A 17,535-nucleotide genomic window follows, 5' to 3' on the forward strand; every position below is an offset into this window, starting at 1 on the left:
GCCAGCTTAATGTTTAGGTTAGTGGGAATCACAGAGGAATTAGGGATGGAAACTTCTTTGCTGGTGGTAGAAGCGGTCTGGTGAATTTTTAGAGAGAAGAGGCCGTCGATGTTTGAATGTAGAAAATTGTTCTGGCTGCAGCCTGCAGTATGGACTTGTTGGTCTGTGTAGCTCCCAGTGTTCTGACAGCGCGACGTTTTGGGGAAGCATGTGATTCAGCAGCTACCAGTGGGCTTCGTGCGGCGGAGATTTTGTGGCTGTTAGCGGAGTTGATAACAGAGGGTCGTTAAAAGAAGCCTACATGCAGTAGGCAAAGGAGTAATGTTTGCCGGCGGGGGACGTGCGGCGATTAACCTGTGCGGTAGTGAAAAGGAGTTAACAAGAAGGAAGTGTGCGGATGCGGAAAGAATGGAATAATTGTGGTAGGCTGCCGGCTGAGTAGTTTGGTGAATGTTTGGTGTGGGTCCGGCGCTGCCGATTGGATGGTGGGGCTGCAGTGTGAGTCAGATAAAAAAAAAAAAACAGGAGTAGGATCCAATGGGACTAACTGGCATGTATAGAGGCGTGTAATGCAAAAGGGCTGTTTTTGGTAGTTTTTCTCGCTCACGGCCATACCACCCTGAACACGCCCGATCTCGTCTGATCTCGGAAGCCAAGCAGGGTAGGGTGTGGTTAGTACTTGGATGGGAGACCACCTGGGAATACCAGGTGCTGTAAGCTTTTCTCACTTTTACTTTATACAGGGGGCGCTCCACTTCACGATTAATTTAAATCTATCACTCCCCTTCCATTTTACTATTTTATATATATATATTTTTTTTTCTCTCATTCATAAAGGCAGCTTTTAGAAACCGTTTTACTCTAAATACTTCCTGGTAATTCTAGGTGCTGTAAGCTGTTCGTGCCTTTATTCCACCAGGGCGCGATCTTCTCACAAACTTGAAGACTGTCACTCCCCATTCACGTTTTACAACTTATTGTTAATGATAAAGAGACAGCTTTTTACACACAGTTTTAAACAAAGTACTGATATTATTCCTCTTCAACTGACCGCTTTGTTTTCTATGCAAAAACCACTTCGCCACAGAAGACTCGATATTATTGGCATAGCAAGTTCTGCTCTTCTCCTTTCAAAACTTGCTAAAAGCTGTATTTAAAAGAACAGATTGGCCGGGGTAATTCACACCCTTCAATGCCAGCTTAATGTTTAGGTTAGTGGGAATCACAGAGGAATTAGGGATGGAAACTTCTTTGCTGGTGGTAGAAGCGGTCTGGTGAATTTTTAGAGAGAAGAGGCCGTCGATGTTTGAATGTAGAAAATTGTTCTGGCTGCAGCCTGCAGTATGGACTTGGTGTGTGTAGCTACCAGTGTTCTGACAGCGCGACGTTTTGGGGAAGCATGTGATTCAGCAGCTACCAGTGGGCTTCGTGCGGCGGAGATTTTGTGGCTGTTAGCGGAGTTGATAACAGAGGGTCGTTAAGAGAAGCCTGCATGCAGTAGGCAAAGGAGTAATGTTTGCCGGCGGGGGACGTGCGGCGATTAACCTGTGCGGTAGTGAAAAGGAGTTAAAAAGAAGGAAGTGTGCGGATGCGGAAAGAATGGAATAATTGTGGTAGGCTGCCGGCTGAGTAGTTTGGTGAATGTTTGGTGTGGGTCCGGCGCTGCCGATTGGATGGTGGGGCTGCAGTGTGAGTCAGATAAAAAAAAAAAAAAACAGGAGTAGGATCCAATGGGACTAACTGGCATGTATAGACGCGTGTAATGCAAAAGGGCTGTTTTTAGTAGCATCTTTCGCTTACGGCCATACTACCCTGAACACGCCCGATCTCGTCTGATCTCGGAAGCTAAGCAAGTTAGGTTCTGGTTAGTACTTGGATGGGAGACCACCTGGGAATACCAGGTGCTGCAAGCTTTTCTCACTTTTACTTTATACAGGGGGCGCTCCACTTCACGATTAATTTAAATCTATCACTCCCCTTCCATTTTACTATTTTATATATATATATTTTTTTTTCTCTCATTCATAAAGGCAGCTTTTAGAAGCCGTTTTACTCTAAATACTTCCTGGTAATTCTAGGTGCTGTAAGCTGTTCGTGCCTTTATTCCACCAGGGCGCGATCTTCTCACCAACTTGAAGACTGTCACTCCCCATTCACGTTTTACAACTTATTGTTAATGATAAAGAGACAGCTTTTTACACACAGTTTTAAACAAAGTACTGATATTATTCCTCTTCAACTGACCGCTTTGTTTTCTATGCAAAAACCACTTCGCCACAGAAGACTCGATATTATTGGCATAGCAAGTTCTGCTCTTCTCCTTTCAAAACTTGCTAAAAGCTGTATTTAAAAGAACAGATTGGCCGGGGTAATTCACACCCTTCAATGCCAGCTTAATATTTAGGTTAGTGGAAATCACAGAGGAATTAGGGATGGAAACTTCTTTGCTGGTGGTAGAAGCGGTCTGGTGAATTTTTAGAGAGAAGAGGCCGTCAATGTTTGAATGTAGAAAATTGTTCTGGCTGCAGCCTGCAGTATGGACTTGTTGGTGTGTGTAGCTCCCAGTGTTCTGACAGCGCGACGTTTTGGGGAAGCATGTGATTCAGCAGCTACCAGTGGGCTTCGTGCGGCGGAGATTTTGTGGCTGTTAGCGGAGTTGATAACAGAGGGTCGTTAAGAGAAGCCTACATGCAGTAGGCAAAGGAGTAATGTTTGCCGGCGGGGGACGTGCGGCGATTAACCTGTGCGGTAGTGAAAAGGACTTAAAGAGAAGGAAGTGTGCGGATGCGGAAAGAATGGAATAATTGTGGTAGGCTGCCGGCTGAGTAGTTTGGTGAATGTTTGGTGTGGGTCCGGCGCTGCCGATTGGATGGTGGGGCTGCAGTGTGAGTCAGATAAAAAAAAAAAACCAGGAGTAGGATCCAATGGGACTAACTGGCATGTATAGACGCGTGTAATGCAAAAGGGCTGTTTTTGGCAGCATCTCTTGCTTACGGCCATACCACCCTGAACACGCCTGATCTCGTCTGATCTCGGAAGCTAAGTGGGGTAGGGTCTGGTTAGTACTTGGATGGGAGACTGCCTGTGAATACCACGTGCTGTAAGCTGTTCTCACTTTTACTTTATACAGGGGGCGCTCCACTTCACGATTAATTTAAATCTATCACTCCCCTTCCATTTTACTATTTTATATATATATATTTTTTCTCTCATTCATAAAGGCAGCCTTTACACACCGTTTTACTCTAAATACTGCCTGGTAATTCTAGGTGCTGTAAGCTGTTCGTGCCTTTATTCCACCAGGGCGCGATCTTCTGACAAACTTGAAGACTGTCACTCCACATTCACGTTTTACAACTTATTGTTAATGATAAAGAGACAGCTTTTTACACACAGTTTTAAACAAAGTACTGATATTATTCCTCTTCAACTGACCGCTTTGTTTTCTATGCAAAAACCACTTCGCCACAGAAGACTCGATATTATTGGCATAGCAAGTTCTGCTCTTCTGCTTTCAAAACTTGCTAAAAGCTGTATTTAAAAGAACAGATTGGCCGGGGTAATTCACACCCTTCAATGCCAGCTTAATGTTTAGGTTAGTGGGAATCACAGAGGAATTAGGGATGGAAACTTCTTTGCTGGTGGTAGAAGCGGTCTGGTGAATTTTTAGAGAGAAGAGGCCGTCGATGTTTGAATGTAGAAAATAGTTCTGGCTGCAGCCTGCAGTATGGACTTGTTGGTGTGTGTAGCTCCCAGTGTTCTGACAGCGCGACGTTTTGGGGAAGCATGTGATTCAGCAGCTACCAGTGGGCTTTGTGCAGCGGAGATTTTGTGGCTGTTAGCGGAGTTGATAACAGAGGGTCGTTAAGAGAAGCCTACATGCAGTAGGCAAAGGAGTAATGTTTGCTGGCGGGGGACGTGCGGCGATTAACCTGTGCGGTAGTGAAAAGGAGTTAAAAAGAAGGAAGTGTGCGGATGCGGAAAGAATGGAATAATTGTGGTAGGCTGCCGGCTGAGTAGTTTGGTGAATGTTTGGTGTGGGTCCGGCGCTGCCGATTGGATGGTGGGGCTGCAGTGTGAGTCAGATAAAAAAAAAAAAAACAGGAGTAGGATCCAATGGGACTAACTGGCATGTATAGAGGCGTGTAATGCAAAAGGGCTGTTTTTGGTAGTTTTTCTCGCTCACGGCCATACCACCCTGAACACGCCCGATCTCGTCTGATCTCGGAAGCCAAGCAGGGTAGGGTGTGGTTAGTACTTGGATGGGAGACCACCTGGGAATACCAGGTGCTGTAAGCTTTTCTCACTTTTACTTTATACAGGGGGCGCTCCACTTCACGATTAATTTAAATCTATCACTCCCCTTCCATTTTACTATTTTATATATATATATTTTTTTTTCTCTCATTCATAAAGGCAGCTTTTAGAAACCGTTTTACTCTAAATACTTCCTGGTAATTCTAGGTGCTGTAAGCTGTTCGTGCCTTTATTCCACCAGGGCGCGATCTTCTCACAAACTTGAAGACTGTCACTCCCCATTCACGTTTTACAACTTATTGTTAATGATAAAGAGACAGCTTTTTACACACAGTTTTAAACAAAGTACTGATATTATTCCTCTTCAACTGACCGCTTTGTTTTCTATGCAAAAACCACTTCGCCACAGAAGACTCGATATTATTGGCATAGCAAGTTCTGCTCTTCTCCTTTCAAAACTTGCTAAAAGCTGTATTTAAAAGAACAGATTGGCCGGGGTAATTCACACCCTTCAATGCCAGCTTAATGTTTAGGTTAGTGGGAATCACAGAGGAATTAGGGATGGAAACTTCTTTGCTGGTGGTAGAAGCGGTCTGGTGAATTTTTAGAGAGAAGAGGCCGTCGATGTTTGAATGTAGAAAATTGTTCTGGCTGCAGCCTGCAGTACGGACTTGGTGTGTGTAGCTACCAGTGTTCTGACAGCGCGACGTTTTGGGGAAGCATGTGATTCAGCAGCTACCAGTGGGCTTCGTGCGGCGGAGATTTTGTGGCTGTTAGCGGAGTTGATAACAGAGGGTCGTTAAGAGAAGCCTGCATGCAGTAGGCAAAGGAGTAATGTTTGCCGGCGGGGGACGTGCGGCGATTAACCTGTGCGGTAGTGAAAAGGAGTTAAAAAGAAGGAAGTGTGCGGATGCGGAAAGAATGGAATAATTGTGGTAGGCTGCCGGCTGAGTAGTTTGGTGAATGTTTGGTGTGGGTCCGGCGCTGCCGATTGGATGGTGGGGCTGCAGTGTGAGTCAGATAAAAAAAAAAAAAAACAGGAGTAGGATCCAATGGGACTAACTGGCATGTATAGACGCGTGTAATGCAAAAGGGCTGTTTTTAGTAGCATCTTTCGCTTGCGGCCATACTACCCTGAACACGCCCGATCTCGTCTGATCTCGGAAGCTAAGCAAGTTAGGTTCTGGTTAGTACTTGGATGGGAGACCACCTGGGAATACCAGGTGCTGCAAGCTTTTCTCACTTTTACTTTATACAGGGGGCGCTCCACTTCACGATTAATTTAAATCTATCACTCCCCTTCCATTTTACTATTTTATATATATATATATTTTTCTCTCATTCATAAAGGCAGCTTTTACACACCGTTTTACTCTAAATACTTCCTGGTAATTCTAGGTGCTGTAAGCTGTTCGTGCCTTTATTCCACCAGGGCGCGATCTTCTCACAAACTTGAAGACTGTCACTCCCCATTCACGTTTTACAACTTATTGTTAATGATAAAGAGACAGCTTTTTACACACAGTTTTAAACAAAGTACTGATATTATTCCTCTTCAACTGACCGCTTTGTTTTCTATGCAAAAACCACTTCGCCACAGAAGACTCGATATTATTGGCATAGCAAGTTCTGCTCTTCTCCTTTCAAAACTTGCTAAAAGCTGTATTTAAAAGAACAGATTGGCCGGGGTAATTCACACCCTTCAATGCCAGCTTAATGTTTAGGTTAGTGGGAATCACAGAGGAATTAGGGATGGAAACTTCTTTGCTGGTGGTAGAAGCGGTCTGGTGAATTTTTAGAGAGAAGAGGCCGTCGATGTTTGAATGTAGAAAATAGTTCTGGCTGCAGCCTGCAGTATGGACTTGTTGGTGTGTGTAGCTCCCAGTGTTCTGACAGCGCGACGTTTTGGGGAAGCATGTGTAGGAATTATTAGCTCAGGTAAATTTTAATATCTCCTCCAATATGTTTTGAAATTAATTAACTTTTAATTAATTATTATTTAATGCTGATTATTAACCAATTGTTATGCCGAATGGTCGGCTCCTCCAAACTCAATTGTGAATCCCCGATATCTGTTAATGTGAGACTTAAATGGGACTCATTAATAACCAGTATCGCTTAATAAGCTGGGTTAGTGGGCTCGTCCAGCGAGCTGCGTCACCAGGTAATGTAAACGATCGGTAGCGAAGCTCCCCTCACGGCCGATGAGAGAGAGTCTCGCGATATTTCAGGCGAGTTTAGAGGTTTCAGAGCGTAGTAGCCAGATCGCACAGAGGCAGGGACTATTGTGAGCACTCAATGACGGAGGCTGAAGTTGTGTAAAAAGACATGCATTTATTCCTACAACTAACATAAGACAGACATTACACCTAACAAACAATAAACATGAAATAACGGAATAGACACAAACGATGTAATCATGAAAATGCAATGACCAGATTTAAAATGATTAACCTGAAAAGGGAAAACTGTTCTGCAAAGCAAGCAGTTTGTAGGAATATAAACCTAAAGGAATATAGCAGATGAATAGGACAGTTTAGGTTGTTAGAAAGGAAAGGAAGTTGGTTTACTTGGATGCAGGAAAGAGGGAGGTCTTTGCAGTTGGTTGCAGTGGCTGATGAGCTGATGGGTAATGGCTCTCAGGGAGGCGCGGTGTTTGCAGCGGTTGTTGGAGTGGAGTCCCTCCGGTTCTTTCTTCTGGTGAAGCTTGGGCTGAGTTGCAGTTCTTTGGGTCTTCACCGACGGGCTTTAAGAACGCTGCTTGTTTCTCCGTGTTCTTCTCTTTTTCTCCGCCTTTCTCCTCTTTGTTCTGAGGTGCCAGGTTTTATAGCATAAGGTTCGTGATTAGGAGTGACCAGGAATTCGAGTCCTGGACCAATGGCTGACCATCCATTTGGCGGGCTTTCGGAAGGGGGTCGGTATCAGTCCTTTTGGGATTTATGACCAGACTGACTTCTCTGGTAATTGTGATTTTCATTAGGCTGGTGTAACTTTTGATATGTCCACTTTTGTGGTAACCATTGACCAGATTTGGGAACTGGAGTGATTTTCCTTCGGTTTGATACCAAACATGCCGTACCAGCCTAGCGGTTCACACCAAATACCATCTGTGATGATTAATTAATGATTACTTATATTATGCTATTATGTTATGTTCTATTACTCACACCAGTATATGGTACAGGTGGTTTAGGTTGTACCTCAACAGATATTACCCTTTATACAGACATTATATGACATATTCTCATGTCATAAGCACATCTTACCCTTAGATAGGCATGGTAGAATACAAAGATCAGATAAGGGTTGCCGAGGAATGTGGCAAAGAAAAGGGGGGGGGAGAAGGTTTGTCAAACAAAGAAAAAGAATCTCCAAAAGTTAAGACACATTCGAACATAACCTGTACATATCTGTATATTAAGACTAGTAGTCAAGAGTAAATACATATACAGATATACAAAAGCCAAACTTAAAAGAAACTTTCTGTGGGGTGCTGGGTGAGTGGTATGTAAGGCAGGACGTCGGGGGATGGGGTTGTGTGCCAAGTCGAGGGGCCCCTGTCCCTGGGGATCCACTCTGCTCTCTGTAGGTTGTTAAAGCTTTGGGCAATAAAAGTTGGAGTGCTGGCCTCCCTGGTTATCTATGTGTGTGGGGTCACAAACCCCCCTTTGGGGCCTAGGTCGATGTGTGCCTTCTCGTACCAGGGTAGGCCTTGTCTCAGGCCACCTGGAATTTAAGCTTTGTGATATGTGCATGTGTGATCCTACACATGTGATTCAGCAGCTACCAGTGGGCTTCGTGCGGCGGAGATTTTGTGGCTGTTAGCGGAGTTGATAACAGAGGGTCGTTAAGAGAAGCCTACATGCAGTAGGCAAAGGAGTAATGTTTGCTGGCGGGGGACGTGCGGCGATTAACCTGTGCGGTAGTGAAAAGGAGTTAAAAAGAAGGAAGTGTGCGGATGCGGAAAGAATGGAATAATTGTGGTAGGCTGCCGGCTGAGTAGTTTGGTGAATGTTTGGTGTGGGTCCGGCGCTGCCGATTGGATGGTGGGGCTGCAGTGTGAGTCAGATAAAAAAAAAAAAAACAGGAGTAGGATCCAATGGGACTAACTGGCATGTATAGACGCGTGTAATGCAAAAGGGCTGTTTTTGGTAGCATCTCTCGCTTACGGCCATACCACCCTGAACACGCCCGATCTCGTCTGATCTCGGAAGCTAAGCAGGGTAGTGTCTGGTTAGTTCTTGGATGGTAGACCACCTGGGAATACCAGGTGCTGCAAGCTTTTCTCACTTTTACTTTATACAGGGGGCGCTCCACTTCACGATTAATTTAAATGTATCACTCCCCTTCCATTTTACTATTTTATATATATATTTTCTTTTTCTCTCATTCATAAAGGCAGCTTTTAGAAACCGTTTTACTCTAAATACTTCCTGGTAATTCTAGGTGCTGTAAGCTGTTCGTGCCTTTATTCCACCAGGGCGCGATCTTCTCACAAACTTGAAGACTGTCACTCCCCATTCACGTTTTACAACTTATTGTTAATGATAAAGAGACAGCTTTTTACACACAGTTTTAAACAAAGTACTGATATTATTCCTCTTCAACTGACCGCTTTGTTTTCTATGCAAAAACCACTTCGCCACAGAAGACTCGATATTATTGGCATAGCAAGTTTTGCTCTTCTCCTTTCAAAACTTGCTAAAAGCTGTATTTAAAAGAGTAGGTTGGCCGGGGTAATTCACGCCCTTCAATGCCAACTTAATGTTTAGGTTAGTGGGAATCACAGAGGAATTAGGGATGGAAACTTCTTTGCTGGTGGTAGAAGCGGTCTGGTGAATTTTTAGAGAGATGAGGCCGTCGATGTTTCAATGTAGAAAATTGTTCTGGCTGCAGCCTGCAGTATGGACTTGTTGGTGTGTGTAGCTCCCAGTGTTCTGACAGCGCGATGTTTTGGGGAAGCATGTTATTCAGCAGCTACCAGTGGGCTTCGTGCAGCGGAGATTTTGTGGCTGTTAGCGGAGTTGATAACAGAGGGTCGTTAAGAGAAGCCTGCATGCGGTAGGCAAAGGAGTAATGTTTGCCGGCGGGGGACATGCGGCGATTAACCTGTGCGGTAGTGAAAAGGAGTTAAAGAGAAGGAAGTGTGCGGTTCCGGAAAGAATGGAATAATTGTGGTAGGCTGCCGGCTGAGTAGTTTGGTGAATGTTTGGTGTGGGTCCGGCGCTGCCGATTGGATGGTGGGGCTGCAGTGTGAGTCAGATAAAAAAAAAAAAAACAGGAGTAGGATCCAATGGGAGTAACTGGCATGTATAGACGCGTGTAATGCAAAAGGGCTGTTTTTGGTAGCGTCTCTCGCTTACGGCCATACCACACTGAACACGCCTGATCTCGTCTGATCTTGGAAGCTAAGCAGAGTAGGGTCTCGTTACTACTTGGATGGGAGACCACCTAGGAATACCAGGTGCTGTAAGCTTTTCTCACTTTTACTTTATACAGGGGGCGCTCCACTTCACGATTAATTTAAATCTATCACTCCCCTTCCATTTTACTATTTTATATATATATATATTTTTCTCTCATTCATAAAGGCAGCTTTTACACACGTTTTACTCTAAATACTGCCTGGTAATTCTAGGTGCTGTAAGCTGGTCGTGCCTTTATTCCACCAGGGCACAATCTTCTCACAATCTTGAAGACTGTCACTCCCCATTCACGTTTTACAACTTATTGTTAATAATAAAGAGACAGCTTTTTACACACAGTTTTAAACAAAGTACTGATATAATTCCTCTTCAACTCACCGCTTTGTTTTCTATGCAAAAACCACTTCGCCACAGAAGACTTGATATTTTTGGCATAGCAAGGTCTGCTCTTCTCCTCCTTTCAAAACTTGCTAAAAGCTGTATTTAAAAGAGCAGGTTGGCCGGGGTAATTCACACCCTTCAATGCCAGCTTAATGTTTAGGTTAGTGGGAATCACAGAGGAATTAGGGATGGAAACTTCTTTGCTGGTGGTAGAAGCGGTCTGGTGAATTTTTAGAGAGAAGAGGCCATCGATGTTTCAATGTAGAAAATTGTTCTGGCTGCAGCCTGCAGTATGGACTTGTTGGCGTGTGTAGCTCCCAGTGTTCTGACAGCGTGACATTTTGGGGAAGCATGTGATTCAACAGCAACCAGTGGGCTTCGTGCGGCGGAGATTTTGTGGCTGTTAGCGGAGTTGATAACAGAGGGTCTTTAAGAGAAGCCTGCATGCAGTAGGCAAATGAGTAATGTTTGCCGGCGGGGGACGTGCGGCGATTAACCTGTGCGGTAGTGAAAAGGACTTAAAGAGAAGGAAGTGTGCGGATGCGGAAAGAATGGAATAATTGTGGTAGGCTGCCGGCTGAGTAGTTTGGTGAATGTTTGGTGTGGGTGCGGCGCTGCCGATTGGATGGTGGTGCTGCAGTGTGAGTCAGATAAAAAAAAAAAAAAAAAACAGGAGTAGGATCCAATGGGACTAACTGGCATGTATAGAGGCGTGTAATGCAAAAGGGCTGTTTTTGTTCGCGGCTCTCGCTTATGGCCATACCACCCTGAACACGCCCGATTTCGTCTGATCTCGGAAGCTAAGCGGGGTATGGTCTGGTTAGTACTTGGATGGGAGACTGCCTGGGAATACCACGTGCTGTAAGCTTTTCTCACTTTTACTTTATACAGGGGGCACTCCACCTCACGATTAATTTAAATCTATCACTCCCCTTACTATTTTATATATTTCTTTTTTCTCTCATTCATAAAGGCAGCTTTTACACACCGTTTTACTCTAAATACTGCCTGGTAATTCTAGGTGCTGTAAGCTGTTCGTGCCTTTATTCCACCAGGGCGCGATCTTCTGACAGACTTGAAGACTGTCACTCCACATTCACGTTTTACAACTTATTGTTAATAATAAAGAGACAGCTTTTTACACACAGTTTTAAACAAAGTACTGATATAATTCCTCTTCAACTGACCGCTTTGTTTTCTATGCAAAAACCACTTCGCCACAGAATATTCGATATTTTTGGCATATTATCTGCTCTTCTCCTCCTTTCAAAACTTGCTAAAAGCTGTATTTAAAAGAGCAGGTTGGCCGGGGTAATTCACACCCTTCAATGCCAGCTTAATGTTTAGGTTAGTGGGAATCACAGAGGAATTAGGGATGGAAACTTCTTTGCTGGTGGTAGAAGCGGTCTGCTGAATTTTTAGAGAGAAGAGGCCGTCGATGTTTCAATGTAGAAAATTGTTCTGGCTGCAGCCTGCAGTATGGACTTGTTGGCGTGTGTAGCTCCCAGTGTTCTGACAGCATGACATTTTGGGGAAGCATGTGATTCAACAGCAACCAGTGGGCTTCGTGCGGCGGAGATTTTGTGGCTGTTAGCGGACTTGATAACAGAGGGTCTTTAAGAGAAGCCTGCATGCGGTAGGCAAATGAGTAATGTTTGCCGGCGGGGGACGTGCGGTGATTAACCTGTGCGGTAGTGAAAAGGACTTAAAGAGAAGGAAGTGTGCGGATGCGGAAAGAATGGAATAATTGTGGTAGGCTGCCGGCTGAGTAGTTTGGTGAATGTTTGGTGTGGGTGCGGCGCTGCCGATTGGATGGTGGTGCTGCAGTGTGAGTCAGATAAAAAAAAAAAAAAAAACAGGAGTAGGATCCAATGGGACTAACTGGCATGTATAGAGGCGTATAATGCAAAAGGGCTGTTTTTGTTCGCGGCTCTCGCTTATGGCCATACCACCCTGAACACGCCCGATCTCGTCTGATCTCGGAAGCTAAGTGGGGTAGGGTCTGGTTAGTACTTGGATGGGAGACTGCCTGGGAATACCACGTGCTGTAAGCTTTTCTCACTTTTACTTTATACAGGGGGCACTCCACCTCACGATTAATTTTAATCTATCACTCCCCTTACTATTTTATATATTTCTTTTTTCTCTCATTCATAAAGGCAGCTTTTACACACGTTTTACTCTAAATACTGCCTGGTAATTCTAGGTGCTGTAAGCTGGTCGTGCCTTTATTCCACCAGGGCACGATCTTCTCACAATCTTGAAGACTGTCACTCCCCATTCACGTTTTACAACTTATTGTTAATAATAAAGAGACAGCTTTTTACACACAGTTTTAAACAAAGTACTGATATAATTCCTCTTCAACTCACCGCTTTGTTTTCTATGCAAAAACCACTTCGCCACAGAAGACTCGATATTATTGGCGTATTATCTGCTCTTCTCCTCCTTTCAAAACTTGCTAAAAGCTGTATTTAAAAGAGTAGGTTGGCCGGGGTAATTCACGCCCTTCAATGCCAACTTAATGTTTAGGTTAGTGGGAATCACAGAGGAATTAGGGATGGAAACTTCTTTGCTGGTGGTAGAAGCGGTCTGGTGAATTTTTAGAGAGATGAGGCCGTCGATGTTTCAATGTAGAAAATTGTTCTGGCTGCAGCCTGCAGTATGGACTTGTTGGTGTGTGTAGCTCCCAGTGTTCTGACAGCGCGATGTTTTGGGGAAGCATGTTATTCAGCAGCTACCAGTGGGCTTCGTGCAGCGGAGATTTTGTGGCTGTTAGCGGAGTTGATAACAGAGGGTCGTTAAGAGAAGCCTGCATGCGGTAGGCAAAGGAGTAATGTTTGCCGGCGGGGGACATGCGGCGATTAACCTGTGCGGTAGTGAAAAGGAGTTAAAGAGAAGGAAGTGTGCGGTTCCGGAAAGAATGGAATAATTGTGGTAGGCTGCCGGCTGAGTAGTTTGGTGAATGTTTGGTGTGGGTCCGGCGCTGCCGATTGGATGGTGGGGCTGCAGTGTGAGTCAGATAAAAAAAAAAAAAAACAGGAGTAGGATCCAATGGGAGTAACTGGCATGTATAGACGCGTGTAATGCAAAAGGGCTGTTTTTGGTAGCGTCTCTCGCTTACGGCCATACCACACTGAACACGCCTGATCTCGTCTGATCTTGGAAGCTAAGCAGAGTAGGGTCTCGTTACTACTTGGATGGGAGACCACCTAGGAATACCAGGTGCTGTAAGCTTTTCTCACTTTTACTTTATACAGGGGGCGCTCCACTTCACGATTAATTTAAATCTATCACTCCCCTTCCATTTTACTATTTTATATATATATATATTTTTCTCTCATTCATAAAGGCAGCTTTTACACACGTTTTACTCTAAATACTGCCTGGTAATTCAAGGTGCTCTAAGCTGTTCGTGCCTTTATTCCACCAGGGCGCGATCTTCTCACAAACTTGAAGACTGCCACTCCCCATTCACGTTTTACAACTTATTGTTAATGATAAAGAGACAGCTTTTTACACACAGTTTTAAACAAAGTACTGATATTATTCCTCTTCAACTGACCGCTTTGTTTTCTATGCAAAAACCACTTCGCCACAGAAGACTCGATATTATTGGCATAGCAAGTTCTGCTCTTCTCCTTTCAAAACTTGCTAAAAGCTGTATTTAAAAGAACAGATTGGCCGGGGTAATTCACACCCTTCAATGCCAGCTTAATGTTTAGGTTAGTGGGAATCACAGAGGAATTAGGGATGGAAACTTCTTTGCTGGTGGTAGAAGCGGTCTGGTGAATTTTTAGAGAGAAGAGGCCGTCGATGTTTGAATGTAGAAAATTGTTCTGGCTGCAGCCTGCAGTATGGACTTGTTGGTGTGTGTAGCTCCCAGTGTTCTGACAGCGCGACGTTTTGGGGAAGCATGTGATTCAGCAGCTACCAGTGGGCTTCGTGCGGCGGAGATTTTGTGGCTGTTAGCGGAGTTGATAACAGAGGGTCGTTAAGAGAAGCCTACATGCAGTAGGCAAAGGAGTAATGTTTGCCGGCGGGGGACGTGCGGCGATTAACCTGTGCGGTAGTGAAAAGGAGTTAAAAAGAAGGAAGTGTGCGGATGCGGAAAGAATGGAATAATTGTGGTAGGCTGCCGGCTGAGTAGTTTGGTGAATGTTTGGTGTGGGTCCGGCGCTGCCGATTGGATGGTGGGGCTGCAGTGTGAGTCAGATAAAAAAAAAAAACCAGGAGTAGGATCCAATGGGAATAACTGGCATGTATAGACGCGTGTAATGCAAAAGGGCTGTTTTTGGTAGCGTCTCTCTCTTACGGCCATACCTTCCTGAACACGCCCGATCTCGTCTGATCTTGGAAGCTAAGCAAGGTAGGGTCTGGTTAGTACTTGGATGGGAGACCACCTGGGAATACCAGGTGCTGTAAGCTTTTCTCACTTTTACTTCATACAGGGGGCGCTCCACTTCACGATTAATTTAAATCTATCACTCCCCTTCCATTTTACTATTTTATATATATATTTTTTTTCTCTCTTTCATAAAGCCAGCTTTCAGAAACCGTTTTACTCTAAATACTTCCTGGTAATTCTAGGTGCTGTAAGGTGTTCGTGCCTTTATTCCACCAGGGCGCGATCTTCTCACAAACTTGAAGACTGTCACTCCCCATTCACGTTTTACAACTTATTGTTAATGATAAAGAGACAGCTTTTTACACACAGTTTTAAACAAAGTACTGATATTATTCCTCTTCAACTGACCGCTTTGTTTTCTATGCAAAAACCACTTCGCCACAGAATACTCGATATTATTGGCATAGCAAGTTCTGCTCTTCTCCTTTCAAAACTTGCTAAAAGCTGTATTTAAAAGAACAGATTGGCCGGGGTAATTCACACCCTTCAATGCCAGCTTAATGTTTAGGTTAGTGGGAATAACAGAGGAATTAGGGATGGAAACTTCTTTGCTGGTGGTAGAAGCGGTCTGGTGAATTTTTAGAGAGAAGAGGCCGTCGATGTTTGAATGTAGAAAATTGTTCTGGCTGCAGCCTGCAGTATGGACTTGTTGGTGTGTGTAGCTCCCAGTGTTCTGACAGCGCGACGTTTTGGGGAAGCATGTGTAGGAATTATTAGCTCAGGTAAATTTTAATATCTCCACCAATATGTTTTGAAATTAATTAACTTTTAATTAATTATTATTTAATGCTGATTATTAACCAATTGTTATGCCGAATGGTCGGCTCCTCCAAACTCAATTGTGAATCCCCGATATCTGTTAATGTGAGACTTAAATGGGATTCATTAATAACCAGTATCGCTTAATAAGCTGGGTTAGTGGGCTCGTCCAGCGAGCTGCGTCACCAGGTAATGTAAACGATCGGTAGCGAAGCTCCCCTCACGGCCGATGAGAGAGAGTCTCGCGATATTTCAGGCGAGTTTAGAGGTTTCAGAGCGTAGTAGCCAGATCGCACAGAGGCAGGGACTATTGTGAGCACTCAATGACGGAGGCTGAAGTTGTGTAAAAAGACATGCATTTATTCCTACAACTAACATAAGACAGACATTACACCTAACAAACAATAAACATGAAATAACGGAATAGACACAAACGATGTAATCATGAAAATGCAATGACCAGATTTAAAATGATTAACCTGAAAAGGGAAAACTGTTCTGCAAAGCAAGCAGTTTGTAGGAATATAAACCTAAAGGAATATAGCAGATGAATAGGACAGTTTAGGTTGTTAGAAAGGAAAGGAAGTTGGTTTACTTGGATGCAGGAAAGAGGGAGGTCTTTGCAGTTGGTTGCAGTGGCTGATGAGCTGATGGGTAATGGCTCTCAGGGAGGCGCGGTGTTTGCAGCGGTTGTTGGAGTGGAGTCCCTCCGGTTCTTTCTTCTGGTGAAGCTTGGGCTGAGTTGCAGTTCTTTGGGTCTTCACCGACGGGCTTTAAGAACGCTGCTTGTTTCTCCGTGTTCTTCTCTTTTTCTCCGCCTTTCTCCTCTTTGTTCTGAGGTGCCAGGTTTTATAGCATAAGGTTCGTGATTAGGAGTGACCAGGAATTCGAGTCCTGGACCAATGGCTGACCATCCATTTGGCGGGCTTTCGGAAGGGGGTCGGTATCAGTCCTTTTGGGATTTATGACCAGACTGACTTCTCTGGTAATTGTGATTTTCATTAGGCTGGTGTAACTTTTGATATGTCCACTTTTGTGGTAACCATTGACCAGATTTGGAAACTGGAGTGATTTTCCTTCGGTTTGATACCAAACATGCCGTACCAGCCTAGCGGTTCACACCAAATACCATCTGTGATGATTAATTAATGATTACTTATATTATGCTATTATGTTATGTTCTATTACTCACACCAGTATATGGTACAGGTGGTTTAGGTTGTACCTCAACAGATATTACCCTTTATACAGACATTATATGACATATTCTCATGTCATAAGCACATCTTACCCTTAGATAGGCATGGTAGAATACAAAGATCAGATAAGGGTTGCCGAGGAATGTGGCAAAGAAAAGGGGGGGGGAGAAGGTTTGTCAAACAAAGAAAAAGAATCTCCAAAAGTTAAGACACATTCGAACATAACCTGTACATATCTGTATATTAAGACTAGTAGTCAAGAGTAAATACATATACAGATATACAAAAGCCAAACTTAAAAGAAACTTTCTGTGGGGTGCTGGGTGAGTGGTATGTAAGGCAGGACGTCGGGGGATGGGGTTGTGTGCCAAGTCGAGGGGCCCCTGTCCCTGGGGATCCACTCTGCTCTCTGTAGGTTGTTAAAGCTTTGGGCAATAAAAGTTGGAGTGCTGGCCTCCCTGGTTATCTATGTGTGTGGGGTCACAAACCCCCCTTTGGGGCCTAGGTCGATGTGTGCCTTCTCGTACCAGGGTAGGCCTTGTCTCAGGCCACCTGGAATTTAAGCTTTGTGATATGTGCATGTGTGATCCTACACATGTGATTCAGCAGCTACCAGTGGGCTTCGTGCGGCGGAGATTTTGTGGCTGTTAGCGGAGTTGATAACAGAGGGTCGTTAAGAGAAGCCTACATGCAGTAGGCAAAGGAGTAATGTTTGCTGGCGGGGGACGTGCGGCGATTAACCTGTGCGGTAGTGAAAAGGAGTTAAAAAGAAGGAAGTGTGCGGATGCGGAAAGAATGGAATAATTGTGGTAGGCTGCCGGCTGAGTAGTTTGGTGAATGTTTGGTGTGGGTCCGGCGCTGCCGATTGGATGGTGGGGCTGCAGTGTGAGTCAGATAAAAAAAAAAAAAACAGGAGTAGGATCCAATGGGACTAACTGGCATGTATAGACGCGTGTAATGCAAAAGGGCTGTTTTTGGTAGCATCTCTCGCTTACGGCCATACCACCCTGAACACGCCCGATCTCGTCTGATCTCGGAAGCTAAGCAGGGTAGGGTCTGGTTAGTTCTTGGATGGGAGACCACCTGGGAATACCAGGTGCTGCAA

General features: G+C 44.4%; 7 non-coding genes and 5 pseudogenes across 7 annotated transcripts in view; all 12 read left to right on the forward strand.

The window, feature by feature from the left end:
- The first annotated feature begins 601 nt into the window (after nt 1-601).
- On the forward strand, nt 602-720 carry LOC125736685 (5S ribosomal RNA). The gene has a single exon (XR_007395959.1). It is a non-coding gene; the product is annotated as a 5S ribosomal RNA (ribosomal RNA).
- Nucleotides 721-1,794: 1,074 nt separating this feature from the next.
- LOC125731538 (5S ribosomal RNA) lies at nt 1,795-1,913 on the forward strand (annotated as a pseudogene).
- Nucleotides 1,914-2,988: 1,075 nt separating this feature from the next.
- Nucleotides 2,989-3,107, forward strand: LOC125731368 (5S ribosomal RNA; annotated as a pseudogene).
- A 1,073-nt stretch (nt 3,108-4,180) lies between these two features.
- LOC125736686 (5S ribosomal RNA) lies at nt 4,181-4,299 on the forward strand. The gene has a single exon (XR_007395960.1). It is a non-coding gene; the product is annotated as a 5S ribosomal RNA (ribosomal RNA).
- A 1,074-nt stretch (nt 4,300-5,373) lies between these two features.
- Nucleotides 5,374-5,492, forward strand: LOC125728842 (5S ribosomal RNA). The gene has a single exon (XR_007389414.1). It is a non-coding gene; the product is annotated as a 5S ribosomal RNA (ribosomal RNA).
- A 2,928-nt stretch (nt 5,493-8,420) lies between these two features.
- Nucleotides 8,421-8,539, forward strand: LOC125731261 (5S ribosomal RNA). The gene has a single exon (XR_007391547.1). It is a non-coding gene; the product is annotated as a 5S ribosomal RNA (ribosomal RNA).
- A 1,075-nt stretch (nt 8,540-9,614) lies between these two features.
- On the forward strand, nt 9,615-9,733 carry LOC125731886 (5S ribosomal RNA; annotated as a pseudogene).
- Nucleotides 9,734-10,813: 1,080 nt separating this feature from the next.
- LOC125731671 (5S ribosomal RNA) lies at nt 10,814-10,932 on the forward strand (annotated as a pseudogene).
- A 1,067-nt stretch (nt 10,933-11,999) lies between these two features.
- On the forward strand, nt 12,000-12,118 carry LOC125730834 (5S ribosomal RNA). The gene has a single exon (XR_007391123.1). It is a non-coding gene; the product is annotated as a 5S ribosomal RNA (ribosomal RNA).
- Nucleotides 12,119-13,182: 1,064 nt separating this feature from the next.
- On the forward strand, nt 13,183-13,301 carry LOC125731887 (5S ribosomal RNA; annotated as a pseudogene).
- A 1,072-nt stretch (nt 13,302-14,373) lies between these two features.
- LOC125737216 (5S ribosomal RNA) lies at nt 14,374-14,492 on the forward strand. The gene has a single exon (XR_007396483.1). It is a non-coding gene; the product is annotated as a 5S ribosomal RNA (ribosomal RNA).
- Nucleotides 14,493-17,419: 2,927 nt separating this feature from the next.
- The window catches only part of LOC125735654 (5S ribosomal RNA), a 119-nt gene continuing 3 nt past the window's right edge, over nt 17,420-17,535 (forward strand). The window contains exon 1 of the ribosomal RNA XR_007394947.1: nt 17,420-17,535. This exon is cut by the window's right edge and continues 3 nt beyond it. This is a non-coding gene — a ribosomal RNA (5S ribosomal RNA).

The sequence above is a fragment of the Brienomyrus brachyistius genome, chromosome 2 (genome assembly GCF_023856365.1).
Source record: "Brienomyrus brachyistius isolate T26 chromosome 2, BBRACH_0.4, whole genome shotgun sequence".
NCBI lineage: Eukaryota > Metazoa > Chordata > Actinopteri > Osteoglossiformes > Mormyridae > Brienomyrus > Brienomyrus brachyistius.